The sequence below is a fragment of the Phytophthora infestans genome, genomic scaffold (genome assembly GCF_000142945.1).
Source record: "Phytophthora infestans T30-4 supercont1.63 genomic scaffold, whole genome shotgun sequence".
NCBI lineage: Eukaryota > Oomycota > Peronosporomycetes > Peronosporales > Peronosporaceae > Phytophthora > Phytophthora infestans.
This window is the reverse complement of record NW_003303696.1, coordinates 262830-276317: the sequence shown is the minus strand read 5'-3', so window position 1 is coordinate 276317 and position 13488 is coordinate 262830.

Here is a 13488-nt window from a genome sequence, read left to right as displayed (position 1 = left end):
GACGAACCTCCAGTCTATAAAGGATGCAAGGTTTATGAAAGATTTCTTGCGGAAAGGTACCATAGGTAGATTTTCGCGTACCGCGACGTGATTGGCTTACCAACAAAAAATGGTATCTTCAAAGCGATGTCTACTGTAAAAATGACGTGAAAAAAGACGGAACGAGCAGTACCGTGAGGAACATTCACTCAAATTTCGCTTTTGTCCCATCGGTCTCTCGTGCTAGCCGCGCAAAGTAACACTCACTGTTGTTTCTATACATCGATCTGCGTCGTGCTAGCGATATGAATTATCAGTACGGTGTAGAGATGCAAGATGTGGCGTCAGCACCTGTGCTGTATCGATTTAATTGCTCATGCATGCATTCACAGCGCGCGCCACTGAATCGGCACCATTAGCATCTCCAGCAAGCACGACAAACACGACCCAATGAATGCAGTGGCTGTCTGCTGTAAAGTGGCGGGTTGGTAAGTGCATCGTTGTGATTGATGCGGCTGTCTCGTCATTGCAAGATGAAGGGCCGTAAATGCTGCCACTTAGACCGCAACGCGTTCCTGGGAAAGCCGTGAATGGGACGCTTTTTGCCAGGTTGCGCACAATAACTGTGAGTCGGTTAGGATAGCTGTTACAATGAAATCATAAATAAGGCACCTTATTACCGTATACAGCTGGTTACTTTTTAACGGGTTTAGGAAACACTTGAGAGTTGAAATGGTCTGTCCGATTTAGTACGATGTAGCTACTACATGCATAGTACTGCTTGACTTGGGGCTGAATCGGGCGCTTTTATTTACCAAAATTATTCGGCATGACACACAGAAATACAAAATACTTGAATCCAAAAAGGTGTTATTCAAACTTAAGGATTCATTCAACAAGCTACACTTGGTGTATCCTCGTGTACTTACAGACGAAAAGGGAACCGCTTTGACGTCAACGTCTTTGGAGTCAAGTCCTTCGGCTTCACCTTCAGCCACGCTGGTGACCGATAGTAGGTACACCTTTCGCAGTCGCAGCTTCTCCACCGAGGTTCGTATTTTAGTAAGTCCGCAAATTGGTCAATAAGATTCATCGCATGGACAAGCCACACGATCATGTCGTGTCGTTTTTCTATGCGAAGACCTTGACGTCGATGGCCCTCGATGGTAGTTCTGTCAGCTGCTGAATCGGCCCGCATTACTATGAGCTACTGGGTGCTCTGGTCTTGTTTGAACCAATCTCGCAGAATGAAGTCATTCAAAAATTGGATGCGAGCACAAATGTCCCAGCGAGCAATCTAAAGCACCAACGGAAGCGTAATCAGTGAAATATAAAGCTAAACATTTATATGCGACGTACCTCCGATAGCTCCATACACGTCCTTAGCCACCTCATCATCCACAGGTAATCATGAAGATAATTCTCTCCGCGGAGAGAGAGGTTCTTGTCAATATCTCGCATTTCTTTAACAGGGAGTGCGGCTACAAAATCGTCTACATCTGCAGTGGATCTAAATTTCGGCTCGACTTTCTATCATGATCGATCAAAACACGACATAGCTATCGTGATCACACTGAGTACTTAATCGCCCGCGTGGGTTAACTAACACAGGATATGTCGAGTCAAATTCGACATTATCACCAGCACTGAAGTGTGATAGTATCTAAAAAACGAAGGCGTCAAGGATTAGATCGAAATAAATTTAAATTGAATTACATTTCATACCGGCTCCTCACGTTTCGCTTTGTAAATGCCTTTCCCGTTTGATGCAAGGGTCATTCCCGGGCCTGGCAGCTGTCATCATTGTGAGTGGAGTATTATTCATAATCTGCGGTCATTTCCGTACCTCAACAGCTTAACTATCAGAACGGTAATCCAGCATCTGCGTTCTACACGTCGTTTTCTGAACTGGTGGCTTGCACGTTGTTCAAAAAGCATGCATCTTCAATTGGACCAAATATATTGGGGTTTGTATGTGTTGATTTGAGCCTAGTGGATCGTTCTACGCCGTCGGCAGCCTAATGTGAAGGGTACGCATACGTATCGGTACCAGCTTCATGTATACTGAGCCAGATCGATACCACGAGCTTGAACGTTACAAAAGATGGTACTTCAACAGAAGATAAGTGCTGGTATCATATCAAACTGTACTTAAATAATAGCTTAGCTACCGTATCTAATACAACTTGAACACAATCGTCTCCTACGCTTGAGTCGATATATCGCTGTCCTCGCAGCTTCAACAGCGCGCCAATGGTCCTCGGATCGGTCGTTAGAACCGTCATGCACTCGCATAGCTACCAACGTTTCGTGATGGTCGTCGTAGCAACGAAGCAAATCAGCTCATGTGCAGCTACTATGGCGGAGCGGGGAGTCGCATCTGGGAAATTCACCAACAGCTATGCGGAGAAGGCTGGTGACGCTTTTTAGCTCGGTTCAATACGTCATAATGACGTCCATATACCCGTCATCGCTGTCAACAGAATACTGGGATCGGTTTTGATCTTGTTGACGGGATACTCCCGGACTGCATGCTATTGAGTTAGTAAGGGTAGCGTCATGGACGTGGGTACACTTTTGTTGGGTTGAGCGAAGCGTGGCATTGTGACACCAAGCCGATCGTTCGTGTTGACTTCTGTGCGGTACGACGACTGCACGGAGAACGACACATACATGGCGTATGAGACGTGCACACATTGCACGCTTCCACGCAGACCGCCGCCAAAAATCCCGACATACACGCGAACGGCCCCATCGACGCTAACGGGTTTTGCAAATCAGCGACGACATCGGCGCCATGATATCCGGCGAGGCCGTCGCCACGTCCAACAAGGTCGGCGCTGCAGAGCTACTCGACACCACCGCGGACCCCGGCAACACTAACGGGACGGTAGGGTACGCTTGCCATCAACTCGACTTAAGCGTACGATGAGTTCAATATATGCTTGTGAGAGTCATGGGCAGCACCGCGTACGTCGTTTGCGTAGCCTTCGCGTAAGGTTGACCAGCCACATCGGGCTTGGCGATGGCTTCCAAAAAACAGCCAGTTGTAATTGGCGCTGACGGTCATTAGAGCGTCGTCCGCCCGGGCCGCCATCCATGGAGAGACTCAGTATCTCACCTGCGTGTTCATACTGACCAGTGCGCTCATTGCCGGTGCTCATTGACTCGCACGTCTGGTATTTATCACCAGCAACAGCAGTGGCATTGGTTGTAGATCCATGCGCTACAGACGCATATAGAAGCTGATTGGGCAGGGCAAAGAGTCGCACTATCAGGGTGTCGGTATCGAGCATCACACCAGCCTGCAGCCATACTGAAAGTGGATGCTGGAGCAGCGACCCACGCTCATTTTGTTTTATATTAGGTGGTGATTGCCGGGGAGTTCTTCTTGGAGGATGACGTCTGTTGTCGTCATCTAGGTGATCGCAACAACAGCAGATCTCGTTGAGTCGAAGCCGCCCTCCCGATTCTGGCGTAATGTCGAGTGGACAAGACCGTCACTATACAGGTAGCCGTCAGCGTTCGAGAGCGAGGTGTTGAAGACGAGTTAGCCGAAGCTGGCAATCCAAAAATGACAATTGGGTTTGCTGCCACTCCGCAAAAAGCGCGTCAAATCTCGGTGCCATTCTAAATCCGCAGTAAAAGTGCAGATACGCACAAGTTCAACATGGCTAGCCAATCGTTCGACAAGAAATTTCGGAATGAAGTGTGATTGGCCGCTTTTACCGGAAGCGCAGACATCCAAAAAAATCTCAACTTTGGAGATGGGAAGCCCAAAAGAGAGCCGACATCCCTGAATATCCACGCTATTGATGGAAACATCGTTGGTACCTGAATTGATATGCCTAATATCCCAAAACGATGTTAGAGAGGTGTGGACCAAATATCTTCAGTAGAGTATTTGATTGCACGTGTAACCGATGAATTCGATGCTACGATGTCGTTTTTTTTCAGACGCAGCGGACGTGATTTTGTATAAGCTTGCGAAAGCTCAAGTCGACGGCGGACGCGACATTAGCTGGCGAGACATATGGGTCAAGCTATCATATTTCGGTAGGACGCAGCACCAGCCTCGGCTTCGGCTAAAGACCCTGAAGCGAACCCACGGAGCAAACTTGGACAAATTCCCAAAGCGCGTTACGGATGCTGTAAGAAAACAAAGCCGATCAGCTCCAAAAATGACAATGGCGTTGGACACTAGACAGGTGGTCAGTGCTAATCAAGCAATGACTCGCCTCCTCCGTTATGATACGAGTCGTGAATAGTATGTACGAGGCCACCACCCCGACCATCACGCTGGACGAATTGTCCGGACCGGTGTGGCGCTAATCTTAGCCACATTTCCACCGCTTCAATCAAGCGATAATTTCGTTGATATTGGATCTGGAATCGGGAATGTCGTAGCGCAGGTTGCCCTGGAGAGTTGAGTTGGGAAGTGTGTGGGCATCGAGCTCCAGAACGACCTAGGACAGCTGTCGGAGATGCAGATCCAGGCTGCAAAGTGCCATTGTCTGAGAATATCAAAAGATATCGATTTTCAATGCTGATCTATGAAAGTTAAGTGAAATCGCCCAGGCGGAAATACAGGACATGAGTGTACTGTATTCGAGCAACATTGGCTTTGATCCAACGAGCAATGCGGCACTCGAGAAGGTGGCAACCGCGGTTCCTACGCTGACCCATTTAGTTGTGATGGGCAAAATTTGCGGTCGTCATTGAGCGAACTGCCGTCGCCGCTTTTGCGCAACCTGGAGACTGAAACGGTCAATTACTGTTCCAGTATCCTGAACCTCAAAACCTCATGAGGCCATCTGGTACACAAGGTCCTCCTCTATGGTAGTAGCCCTCGATAAGCCGTCATCATAAATACACAATGCGTGTGCGTTTTACAATATTCATCAGTGCAAAACACCGTAAAATCTGCTAACCACGCAACGGATCGTACGGGATGCTTATGTCTACAAGCCGCATCATTGGCGAGCGCAAAACGGTCATCCATTCCATGCGTGCCACCACAGCATGTAAGCGGACAGCCTCACAGACCCTACGATCACCAGCACAACCAAATCGGACGATGAGAGCCTGATGTAGGGTGAGAACCTGGTGGACCACGCGTACACGGTGTACGAGTGGTACACATTGTACTTGCTCACGCAAGTCATCGACAAGAGCTCTAGCACGACCTCAAATGGACCCACCAACGCTAACGGTATCGCCGAGTTCAGCGAGGACATCGGCACCACGGTATCTGTCGTAGCCGTCACGATGTCCGACGGGCTCAACACCGCCGTGCCACTCGACACCACCACGGACTCCAGCAACACTACCGGGACGACAGGTGATACCTGCCACCAATTCACTCAAATCGTGCGATGAGAACCTGTCGAAGGGTAAGGATATGGTGTACGACGAACGCATAGTGTACGAAGCGTTCATGACGTACGAGACGTACATATTGTAGTCACCAACGTTCGCCACCGACAGCGGATCTAGAACGCATTCGAAAGATCTCACTACTGAACCTAAGGTTTTTTTTGGAGTCCGGCGAGGAAATCAGCACCACGGTTTCCGTCGTGGTCGTCACGATGTCCGTTGGGTTCGGCGCCGCCGTGTCACTCGACACCACCACGGACCCCGGCAACACTACCGGGACGGCTAATGATGCCTGCAACCAACTCACCCAACTTGTACCATGAGAACCGGGCGCTGGGACGAAGGTATAGTGTACGAAGTGTTCATGACGTACGAAACGTACATATTGTACTCACCAACGTTTGCCGTCGACGGCAGATCTAGCACGCATTTGGATGACCTCACTACTGACACTAACGGGTTTGTGGAGTCCAGCGACAACATTGGCATGCCAGTTGGCTTTGTGCTACCACCCGTGCCGAATGTGCTCGACCTTGTATCTCTCGCAAATGGCAAAACAAATCAGCTTCCAGTTGCACCTGTAGCAGCGATTACAAGAACAGCTAAGCCATAAATCGCCGAGCAAAGCAATGCGACGTACTTTGTGTTGGAATGGCTTCATTATAATACGGGATCTGAATAACAATTAAAAATTTGAGTAGGTCGTGGAAGTTTTAACGTTGGTTCGATACGTGCAGTCCAGTTTGAGTTTTTCAGATGTCTTCGCTTCCGGTAAAAGCGGCCAATCACACTTCATTCCGAAATTTCTTGTCGAACGATTGGCTAGCCATGTTGAACTTGTGCGTATCTGCACTTTTACTGGGGATTTAGAATGGCACCGAGATTTGACGCGCTTTTGCGGAGTGGCAGCAAACCAATTGTCATTTTTGGATTTGCCAGCTTCGGCTAACTCGTCTTCAACACCTCGCTCTCGAACGCTGACGGCTACCTGTATAGTGACGGTCTTGTCCACTCGACATTACGCCAGAATCGGGAGGGCGGCTTCGACTCAACGAGATCTGCTGTTGTTGCGATCACCTAGATGACGACAACAAACGTCATCCTCCAAGAAGAACTCCCCGGCAATCACCACCTAATATAAAACAAAATGAGCGTGGGTCGCTGCTCCAGCATCCACTTTCAGTATGGCTGCAGGCTGCTGTGATGCTCGATACCGACACCCTGATAGTGCGACTCTTTGCCCTGCCCAATCAGCTTCTATATGCGTCTGTAGCGCATGGATCTACAACCAATGCCACTGCTGTTGCTGGTGATAAATACCAGACGTGCGAGTCAATGAGCACCGGCAATGAGCGCACTGGTCAGTATGAACACGCAGGTGAGATACTGAGTCTCTCCATGGATGGCGGCCCGGGCGGCCGACGCTCTAATGACCGTCAGCGCCAATTACAACTGGCTGTTTTTTGGAAGCCATCGCCAAGCTCGATGTAGCTGGTCAACCTTACGCGAAGGCTACGCAAACGACGTACGCGGTGCTGCCCATGCCTCGCACAAGCATATATTAAACTCATTGTGCGCTTAAGTCGAGTTGGTGGCAAGCGTACCCTACCGTCCCGTTAGTGTTGCCGGGGTCCGCGGTGTGTTGAGTAGCTCTACAGCGACGACCTTGTGAACGTGCGACGGGCTCGCGGATATCATGGCCGTCGTATATAGACGCTGAATTTGCAAAAACCCCGTTAGCGTCGATGGGGCCGTTCGCGTGTATGTCGGGATTTTTGGCGGCGGTCTGCGTGGAAGCGTGCAATGTGTGCACGTCTCATACGCCATGTATGTGTCGTTCTCCGTGCAGTCGTCGTACCGCACAGAAGTCAACACGAACGATCGGCTTGGTGTCACAATGCCACGCTTCGCTCAACCCAACAAAAGTGTACCCACGTCCATGACGCTACCCTTACTAACTCAATAGCATGCAGTCCGGGAGTATCCCGTCAACAAGATCAAAACCGATCCCAGTATTCTGTTGACAGCGATGACGGGTATATGGACGTCATTATGACGTATTGAACCGAGCTAAATAGCGTCACCAGCCTTCTCCGCATAGCTGTTGGTGAATTTCCCAGATGCGACTCCCCGCTCCGCCATAGTAGCTGCACATGAGCTGATTTGCTTCGTTGGTACGACGACCATCACGAAACGTTGGTAGCTATGCGAGTGCATGACGGTTCTAACGACCGATCCGAGGACCATTGGCGAGCTGTTGAAGCTGCGAGGACAGCAATATATCGACTCGAGCGTAGGAGACAATTGTGTTGAAGCTGTACGACTGTACATAGCTAAACGATTTTTAGTACAGCTCGGTTTTCAATCTATAGGGCTTGATCAACTTCCTATCGTTGTCGTGCTTTTCCGTTGAGGTACTTGTAAAGTCTTCAGATATCTTCTGGGGTGGCTCCGGCACTCATACGAGTAGCAATGTATGAAGCTTTGGATATACTGAGTTATTGTTTTCCAACTTCGCACTTCTGAGAAGCCCAAAGGGGGCGGGCTTGCGCGATCCATTCTGGTTCTTGCAAAGTTCTATACATTTAGTCCACTAAAGTGTCATGCAGTAAGTCAACATTTCAGCAGCTTTCACTCAAGAATTTGGCGTCGAGGTCCTAGCGAGAGCGTCGCAAGCCTGGTAGTCTTAAAGGAATGACGCAAGCGGGGCAGGAGAACGGTAAATAATCGATGGCTTACGAGCGACTCGTAGTTCGAAACACACTGGGTCCAAGTTGCTCGCTCATGGTACGAGATAATGTGAACAGCTCTTTTTCAGTTTGTTTCTTACTTTCCTACTTCGTAAACATATGCCAGAAGACCGATCCGTGGTTAAATTGGTCTGGCGAATTCTTCGTCAGGATGGCTGGATGGCCAAGCCTCCACCGGTCCGCAGTGTATCCGATCAATATCGATACATACGTCCCGGAGAGAGCCCGGACGGACGGAATGGTGTGGACTACTTATTAGTAGAGCAAGCGCTTATCGCGCACTACCAACAGGCATACATTGGATTCGAGAAATCCAACACCATGTTGGACGGGTGTGTATCATTACGTAGAAAATGTGGCGAAGGTGATTCACCCTGCATCAGTGATAATGGAGAGGACAGTAACTGCGACAGAAGTTTAGGATGACACTAAACACAATCGTAACCGAAATGTTATCAGGCTCACCGCTCTGACATAAGAAAATGACCGTAGCGACACGGTTTGTCTACGTAATGGTTTTTCTGGTGGCAATAGGGATCATAGAACGCTTGGTAAACAGGCCTCTGTGGTCACCGACACGGGTGATCTTTCGGACCAATCGACGCCTTATTTATTGGGCACAGCCCCGAGCCCGGACGTTGCCAGTCGTTTTGTAGGTTTTAAGTGTGCTGTTTGCAGCTCAACAGGCTCTTTAGATCGCCAGTGCTCAAGGTGTAAAAAAACAATGCCTCACGTTTGCTCTCATGACGTGTGCAAGTCACTGAATACTCGTGGTGCAAACGGCAAACGCATGGAAGATTTTGACGATAGCTGCTATTGCAGCAAGCAGCGCTACCTAAGCGCAATCACTGTATCTGATGTAGATTTTGATGGAATCCACAGTAAGGGCGATGTTGCATCTACAATTTCATTGGATGCAGCTGAAACCTATAACGGCGTTCTTACTTCCACATTGGGGCTTGCTGCTCCGACTAGTTCAAACAGTACGTCGTCTACGAGGCCATATCCAAAACGTAATCAGTCGGACGCAAGTCAACGCCAGACGAGTCAAAAACGACAAAGGACAACTGCTCCAAATGCCAAACAATCGTCAGTGCTGAACAAGAAGACCAAGACTGCCAAACAAAACAATGCTTACGTGAGAAAAAAAGGACGCTGTTACAGACATGCGCGATGAGTTAGAACGTAGAGCGCGGGCCTCGGCAGACAAGTTTATTGATGCAAAAATGTTGCTTTTTCTCCTGGTGAGGAAACGTGGATGCCACGATCTCGATGCCGTGATGTTGGGGATGCGTTTTCGGTGAGTATTGTCACGCGATAAAACGTGGAGAACGTAAGCAATGACGATAACATCAAGGTTCCGTCAGTAAGATTTCAGCTGAGATGGACAAACACTAAATACCAGACACGGGAGCACGTGCACGACATCGTAGAAAACGTTCGCGCTCGAGTGATCTGCCAATTTGCCAATATACAGAAGAACAAACTACAGGAGGCGAATCATGGACATCCCTATGTACTATGGCTCCCAATTTTCCAATCTGCCAGCATTAACTGAAAATTTAAAGAAGTGGAAGAGCTGGAATATCGCGAGTGGGCTACGTTTCGGGGACAAAGGGGACTTCAGATCCTGATAAACCCCACGGAAGTCGAAGCTATCGAAGCCATGACCTTTTCTTCAACTGCCTCTCAAGTAGAACCACTTGGTTTGTATTCACAGCATGACGGCTTGCTGGCAACCGTACTACGAGATGAAAGTCGTGGGCTGTTTGGTCACTCTGCTACCTTTAGTTTTTTTTGCGCTGTCTTTCTGGAACCAAGTCGTAGTTTTTACGAATGAATATGCCGAAGCCAGTGGCTCCCCATCACGTCGAAGTGTGGATTTAGATAATCTCATGAAGTTTCTGGGGATTTTGTGGTACAAGGATGAGACTTTATTGGCTTTATAATAATGAAGCAAGTATTTTTCCTGGAGCTCGCTCAACATGTTTGGAGTGTGTGATGATATGGAAACGATTCCTTTACATTTGAAAAAACGTATGTTTTCGATCGCAAGTTACGACATCCGACATCCAGCGAGATCCTGCTGCACGAATACGGCCTCTCGTTAATATTCTCACGTCACGTTGCACGCATCATGTGATTGTCGGTCGAAATGCCGCTGTCGATGAAGCCAGCATTGCTTGCAGGTCACAGTATGCCCGTCACGCTATAGCTTACAACCCTCGTAAGCCTAGTGGCAAGTATCATTTCAAGCTTTACGCTTGTTGCTGTTCAACGTCGTGTTATGTTGGCTTCAAATTGCACTGTGCCAGTGAGCTCCAAGACCGCCTGCATGGGGTTGTACCGGGAGCTGAAATACGAGAGCTACAATAGCTCACAAAACTGTCATCCGATATTCGCCCGCACGTCATTGAAGTCACGGCATCACTGCAAGGATCGCGAAGAATTGTCAATACAGACAATTTCTATAATTTGTGTCTACTTTTGGAGAGCCTCAGAGCAATTGGACTGTATGGTCGTGGAACAGTGCGGGCATCCAGTAAGGATTTCCCCCATTTTACTATGATTCAGCAAGGTGACTCAAAACCAAGAGGGTTCATGAAGCAAGGGGTTTGTTTAGCAAATCATATTGTTGCTGCTAGCTGGATTGATGGCTCTATCCTCAATATCGTATCCAACGCTGACGCGTCTACCTCTTTAACAGTGTACCAACGCATCCAAGCAACGAAAGAAGCATTTAAAGCTCCGACCTGTGTTAGTGAATATAACTCAGCAATGCAAGGCGTCGACCACCACGACCAACTACGTGGAAGGTTCTCTCTCGCCGGAGGCCACCCTGTCAAGAAGTGGCATAAAAAACTAGCTATGGCAATGCTTGATATTGGCAAGTGCAACGCGTGTATCTGCGACGAATGAGCGCGCGGTAAGAGCCCAACGAGCGATGACGCCTCACAGACCTGTGCCGCCAACCCCACACCGGCCTGTCGTGACCGGCACCGAGCGTTCTTCGTATCTCTTGTGCGTGAGTTAGTCAATGGTTCTTGGAAGAAATGGATTGATAGAGAAGCTGGAATAGTGTATGCAGCGAGTACGCCCAGTTCGGCAACAGCTCAAGCAAATGACACTCGAACCAAAACGAGTAAGCTATCAGCAGACGCAGTCCACCCACAGACGTGTGTCTCTCAGGAAGTCGTGCATTTTGCTATATGGAAGGAGCAGGTCAATGCGAGAAATGCTCCATTTTGCAAGTTTGAGTGTCGGGAGACGACTAAAAAAACCGACTCGTGCGAGACGCACCATGTCGCTCTCTGCAAGCGCGAATATCCAGTGGACCCTGCGAAGTCTCATCTATGTCAGGAAAAGCGGTGGTCTTGCTGGCAAAAATTTCATTTTTCTACTTTCCCAAGGGTCTTTACACATTTGACGGTAACTTGAAGAGAAGTTCTCCGATTTATAAAGCCCAAGCCACAGCTTTAAGGGAGTGGAAAGAGCGAAGGCCTGCAAGCACCAATTGCACATCACAACCATCGAACAGCACAGTTACGTAGGAGTTCTTCGCGTTAGCAATGCTTTTTTTCTAAACGTTTATTATAGAATACTAAGTAATATCTCCACATGCATTACGTGTCGCCTTTCCTCAGCGGCGACCTAACCGAGCTCTTATAGCATACATTTCGGAATCCTGAGCAAATTTTTCTAGTAGCATACCATCGTCTGCGATTCGTAGAATCTGGCTCGGTATCAAGGAAAGCGAGCCAAATCAGCCAGATTTCCATGATCGCTGCACCTATTCATCATCCTTGTCGTCGTCGTCGTATTCGACCATAACAACGCACTGACAACAGGAAATACGACTGCCAAAGCGGTCTTGATCTGGGCGCGCCACTGCAATCTAGTTAGCGCTATCAGTGCTTTGAACGTTATCGTAAGGATACGCTAGGCGGCATTTACATGAATTGCACACGGTCAAAACTTTCAGGCATCGGCAGCGCCTCTTTCTCCATTTCGAACAGGTGGCTGCTCCTCGAGGCTGCAATGAAAAGGTTCATCGATTAAACAGTCAGTAAATAATTATGCAGACGCGCAACCAGCCTTCCGATACAATGGAGTGACAAATCGGCGTTGGTATGGAGCCAACCGATCTTGTCAAGTCCATCTTAGTGTACATATCAGTCGTGAAGAGTGCAAGCCTCGCTGATATCCGCAAAGGTCCGAGCCTCGCTGATCATCGAAAATCTCCGAGCTATGTATTGTACCCTGACACCCGCCTCACGAGAAGAAAGAGGCGATCTCTATCGCTCGCACGCAGCATCTGTCGGTATCGCCGACTAGCGTGCCTTAGCACCCGCCACATGAGAAGAAAGAAGCGATTAATATCGCTCGCACGCAACACCTGTCGGTCCTTTCTCATTAGCGCGAGCTTGTCGTGTAAAATGAATTGAGACAAAATACTTAGAGATACGTGGAAGGCAATAGTTCGGTTTCTTTGCTGATGTTTATTCCCTTACGATTGGCTGAATTAAGATCTAGCTCGCAGAATTGCAGAGTACCAGATTGCGGTAGGGTTGATGAAAACATCTTAGTTTCAGTAACAGCTAAGATATCCATTCACCTTCTTTTGCAAAAAACCTACAGCTTGTACCATTTTGGTAAGGCCAGGATTAATATTGCTAGTGCTGCAGACTTTTTATAAACCACTGGCTGCAAATAATCGATAGGTTGCAAAAATATCGTAAATTCTGGGTAACGTAAAATGGTTCGAAAGTTTCATGTTGGTTGACGCCGTCAATATGACCTGGTCAAGCGACCGGTTCGATGTTCGTGAAGATCCCTGCTACTTATGGTGTGTTTTCTCTAAACGTTTAAAACACACACCAAACGGAGAGCATACGAGACCGGCGCAGCAGTGAGAGAGTCGTGCGAGCATGAGTGAGCAGGGCTGACAATAACAAAAAGGAACGATCGGCAGCAGGTCTTTGGTAGTGTATAGAGCAGATGCTGCAGCTTTGTAACGGCAGCAGGAGATGATTATTTACATGCATGAAAACATTAAGAATAGCGATCCTTTTGTCATAGCGTCTTGTGAGCTTATCACAATTGTTGCTCTTTTTGAGTTAAGGATGCAAGCTTACGTTCGGTACGGTGAACACGATGTGGCGTACGATCAAAGTTTAGCTGTACATACATACGTAGAGAGTTTGACATCGTCGATTTTCCTTTCAAAGAGTGGAAACAGTGTGGATTATCTAATTTAAGAGTGTTGTTTCAGTCCCCTAGCTCAGCACGAGATATTATCAGCCAATGCCAAGCGCTAGTGCTTCGCAAAAGGAGCTGGGTCCTTCACAATACTTTAACACACTGGATCTTAAAACTACATGCC